Here is a 5,826-nt window from a genome sequence, read left to right on the forward strand (position 1 = left end):
AGTTTTATGTCTGTAGATTCTTTAAACTTTTTAAAATATAATGTATTAAGTACCAAATTAGAGGTTTAAAAGATTTATTTTATATTTTTTAGATTAATATAGGCCTTTCATTTATTCAACATTTTTCGAAATATTAATCACATCATGCTTAGGCTCCAAATAACCAACATCATATGACATGTTCGTTATAAAATTACTCTCAACAATTTTAGAGAATTGTAAAACAAATATATTCTGCAAAATTGACCAGATATTAATGCGCATGATTTGTACAAAAAAATTTCAAAGAAGATTTTAATGGGCATGATATTAGTTGGCATGATTTTAATGGACATGATTTGTACAACAATTTCAGAGAATTAACAAAAGCGAATACAATATTGAAACACATTTTAATGGGTATGATATGTACAACAATTTCAGATAATTAACGAAAATGAATACAATATTGAAACACATTTTAATGGGCATTTCAAATATGATTTAAATAAATATACAAGATAAAATAAAATGAGAAAATTACCGGGGAGGAGACGGCGGCGGCGGCGAACGAAAAATGGATGAAAACTAGGAGAAAATGGGAGAGGGAGGAAAAAGAGTTGTGGAAAAACACTTTTTATATTGTAAAGGGAGAAATGAGAGAAATATGGGATGGGAAAATGGAAGAAAAATTGGATGGAAAAAATGGAGAAAATGGAAGGTAAAGTATAAAAGGATGGGAAGAGGGAAAATTTTGAGAGGGAGAGGAAGAAAGGAGGTTGGCGGCGTCGGGGGGGGAGAGAGAGATTGGGGTTAGGGTTTTAAGGAAAAGGGGAAAAGAATGGGGCATCGAGAGATCCGTTGGGAGTTCTCGGGAACTCCCGATAGTCAACACTCGGCATCGATAGTTCCCCGGGGAACTCCCGACGCCTATTTTACTCGTCGGAACTCCCGACGAACCTTTAATTTGTCTTGTAGTGATACTCTTCGTTAAGAGTTCCTTCAGAAACATACAGGTGGATCATGTTTAAGTGATAACCTAAATGGTCTGTAGTATATGGATAAGGTTGGATACCTTATCCTGGTAACGCTATAAGTATGGCCCGCTTTGTAGATGTAACAAATATTATAAAGTGCTACAAATGATTTGATCCCAATCATTCGTGTATTCTACATGCAAGCGGGGATATTCTATATGAAGGAGTTTGTATAAGACCGGACCACGAAATGTTTAGTCTTATTATATAACGTCATTCATAATAGAGACTTTCATTTCACTAAAATGACCATAGGTAACATGACTTTAATCCTGAGTGAGTTGTGAACTCCTGCCTATGAGGGCAGTCCTTTGATTTGTATGGGTGAGAATGGTTAGATCGTCGACTCAACAAGTCTACCATTTTGGGGATTCGTCTGACTGGGGAGCTGGGAGCTTAGCTACACAAGATGGAATTTACTCCTTCCCCGAAACAGAGGTAAGTAGATAAATTGCTCCCTTAAGGACTGATTCCAAGTCTTGAACAAAATAGCACCACAGCCTCTCGTGGTCCGAGAGAGGTTTAATCATAGTGGGACTACAATCTATTGTTCATTAGAGGAATCAGTGGTACTTAAGGAGTTAAAGGTAACTACAAGCGCAAAGCAGTAATATGGCCTAGTTGTACTTTTGAGCAATTTGTGAATGGTCATCGTACTGTTGATTGATTATATCAAATGGACATAAAAATATATCTGTAGTACGAAGAGTGCAGCTGTCGGTCTTTAGTGGGGTGCCCGACAGTTAACCAATGGTGGATAATGTAATTAAAGTGAGAGCTTCAAGCTACAGGTCCATAAGGTCCCCTTGGTAGCTCAAAAAAATTTAGTCGAGAATCAGTTTTTGGGTTCATTTGAATTGTTTAAATTAATAAGAGGGAATTAATTATATATGATACATTCAATTGATTCAATTATATATGATATAATTGACATAATGTATTTGATACATTATTGTTTAATTGGAGGAATAAATATTTGAATGTGATTCAAATATATATTCTATGAATGAGATTCATAGTTTTTAATTTAATATAAATATGATTTATATTAAATGTCACAAAATAAAGAAAAAGAACTACAGTTTATATTGTATGTGATGTAATATTAAAATCATAGGTTATAAATATAATATGATAAGTTGGTTATCATATTTATTTATATTATTTATTATATTTGATAATTACTCCATTTTTCTCTCTAACCACCTTAATGGGAGGTTAATTGATTTTTATGAAAAATGGAATAAATAAAATATGATTTTATTATTCCAAGATTACACTACACGTTTTTGTAAGTGAGATTACACTATTTACTCAAGGCCTATACGATAGAGCTTTTCTCTAAACGATTGAGATCTCTATATGATAGTATGTTCCTTCTTCAACCGTCTTCTTCCTTTTAAGTCAAAAACTCCCTCCTAGCCAAAATAGTCAGAGCCCACCACTCCTGGGTTCTCACCTTTAGAATACCAAGGTCTCCAAGTGATAGTGTCCTCTCCTTTTGGTTCGAGTTCAACTGTTGTTTGTTTGAGGAGTTTGTGATTGTTCGAAGTGTTCGTGACAGTTCGAGGGATTTACGTGAAGAAGAGTTCTATAATCACTTGAACCCTTTTTGTTGTTTAAAAGCATGCTGTAATTTTAGTTAAAGTGCATAATCTGTATGTTTTACTGTAAACATTTGTTTTAAATCGAAATGAGATTTGGATGATCCGCTTCCGCTCATGGATCTTGTAAATCGAGTTCTTTCAAGAAGTTATTTCACTCCTTTTAATTTTAAAATTAAATTAATTTTAATTAAAATAAATACATTATATATATATGTGTTACGTCATATATAACACATAATTTATAGTTTTATTTTGTATCAAATACAATATAACCTATAGTTTTAATTTTCTCATTAATTCATGATATTTAATATAAATCTCATTTATACTAAATTTAATTATACGAATCCAATTCACATAATTAACATTAATCGTGATGGAACACGAGACATACTTTCAATCAAAAGGAAATTAGCATGCAAAATGAAGGAAAAACAGTAAATTAACTTACCTTTGAAGCTCCCGAAAATCGCTTTTCCTCACTGAATCTCGACCCAAACTCTTCCAAACCACCACTAGAGTTGACCTACTATCCTCTCGACTCAGAACCGGGTTTGGGACCCGGTGAATGAAGAAACCCAAGAGAGAGAAAAAGTTGGAAATAAAAGATAGATTTTGGGTTGGGTATAGGTTTTATTTCTTTCTTTTTTTTTTTTTTTTGAACTTCACTCAAAGAAAAGTGATTTTTCCAGCCCAAATTTAGAAAAAAAAATTGGAAACAAATGGCAAAAGTTTTAATCCAAATTGCAAAGACCCATTTATAAAAAAAAAAAAAAAAAAAACAATGCAACAATGCAGGAACTAAATCCATAAAAACCAACACCTAGAATCCACTAATCTAAAGTGGGCTTATGTCACCAACTATAAACCAACACCTAGCCCACTATTTTGTTAGTAGAATTATCCAACAAAAGTTTGGATTTTCTCACTAACTTTAGCCAAAGGGCAAAATAGTCATTTGGTCAAAGTTTGACTTTGACCAAAAAGTCAACATTTTGACTTTTTATGATTTTTTCCGTGTTGACTAATTTTGACCTCCCGAGCATGAATCTACATTCATTTTCTCGAAATTCAAACCACATTTGAATATAAAGTCAGTCAAAGTTCGACTTTTCAAAGTCAAAAAGTCAACTCTTTGACTTTATACATCTGTGACCATTTCCATTATTTTCGAGCTTCTGAATATGAACGTATTCATATTCTTGATATTTAAATCACATTTAAATCTTAAAGTTGTATCTCTAAATTGAAAACCCGACTACTATATCACATATACTCGTCGATTTCTCTCTCTTCATCTAATTTGAACAATTCGAATTATTCTATCATACTGTTCTAAGTTTATTCCATATGAGGTAGTAGGGGAACCTAATGGACCTACAAATCATGGGCTCCAATAATTCGAGATTAACCGGTAAAACTCTATAACCTAATTAATCAACATTTGTTAACTAACGGGTCATTCCACTAAAGTCTCGTAGTTGCACTCTCCTCACTGTAGATATATTCGTGTCAATTTGATATAACAATGATTAGTAAGCTAATCCTTCACAGGTTGTTCGTAATCTTGACTTGGTCATAAAAATCGTTTTACCCCCAAGACTACATCTTGTTCCTTAAGTTCCACTGATCCTCTAATAAACAATTGATTTAAGATCCAACCTATAAACCGAATCTCTCTACTTCTTGTTCAAGACCTGGATTCAGTACTAAAGGGAACAACCTATCTATTATCCCTATAACGGGTAGGAGTGAATTCCGTCTTACACCCTATGTTTCTAGCTATCCACTTGATCTTACCCCTGAAATGGGAGGCTTATTGGGCCAGCGATATTGAGCTGCCCTCACCTATGCTGATCTAAGGATAATTCCGAGTAAACAAGAGTTCATAGTTAGCTCAGGATTAAGATTAAGTTACCCAGGTCATCAATTAACGAAATAGTCAGTTTTATACATAAAACGACATTTATAACGTAAAAAATGACTATTTCATGGTTCAGTCTTATGTAAACTCATTGCATAGGATGATCCCACTCACATATCTCTATATGAACGATTTAGGATCACATCGTTTGTACTAACTACAAAGTGGGCCGCATCCATAGTGTCCCCAGAACAAGGCGCCCAATCTTATTCATATACTATAGACCATTTTGGCTCTATATTTGAACTTGATCTACCTTTATGTCACTACATAAAGTTCAAACTACATTAAATAGCCTCAGGACCTTAGTTTATTGGAAAAAGAGAGAGATTATTATCCCTATATACGGGGTAGGAGTGAATTCCCGTCCTTACACCCTATGTTTCTAGCCTATCCACTTGATCTTACCCCCTGAAATGGGAGGCTTATTGGGCCGCGACTAATTGAGCTGCCCTCACAATGCTGATCTAAGGATATTCGAGTAAACAGAAGTTTTCATAGTTAGCTCAGGATTAATGATTAAGTTACCCAGGTCATCAATTAACGAAATAGTTCAGTTTTATACATAAAAACGACATTCTAATAACGTAAAAAATGACTATTTTCATGTTCAGTCTTATGTAAACTCATTGCGAATGAGGATGATCCACTCACATATCTCTATATGAAACGATTTAGGATCACATCGTTTGTACTAATACAGAATGGCCGCAATCATATGTCCCTTAGAAACAAGGCGCCAAACTTATTCATATACTTAGCGATCCATTTTGGCTCTATATTTTGAACTGATCCTACCTTTATGTCACTACATAAGTTCAAACCTACATTAAAATAGCCTCAGGACCTTAGTTTAATTGGATTTGAGATTACCAAATTTCAATAACAACTTTATCGAAAAAACAAACATATGTTATTAATTACCAAACTAGAGTTTAAAGACATAAAAATCCACAAATCATATTCAACGTATTTATTTTCTCTTCAATAAGACTTATATTATAATGTATCGAATACGATTATATTAATTAATCAAATGTTATAATTAAGTTAATATTAGTTATATCAACAGTAATTATTTCCCTCAATGAATTTGAACAATTCAAATTAAATCCAAATTGGATTTCAATATATCCCGGCGGTTGGAAAAACAGGGCGGCGGACTATAAGAGGCAACCTTATTGAACATGCAGAGCAGTTGAATCGCACCATTGAACGTGTAAGAACAGATGTAGCTTAAAACCTCCTTGCTAACCGCAAATATTAAACAACATTTCTT

This window comes from Benincasa hispida, chromosome 1 (genome assembly GCF_009727055.1).
Source record: "Benincasa hispida cultivar B227 chromosome 1, ASM972705v1, whole genome shotgun sequence".
Lineage (NCBI taxonomy): Eukaryota > Viridiplantae > Streptophyta > Magnoliopsida > Cucurbitales > Cucurbitaceae > Benincasa > Benincasa hispida.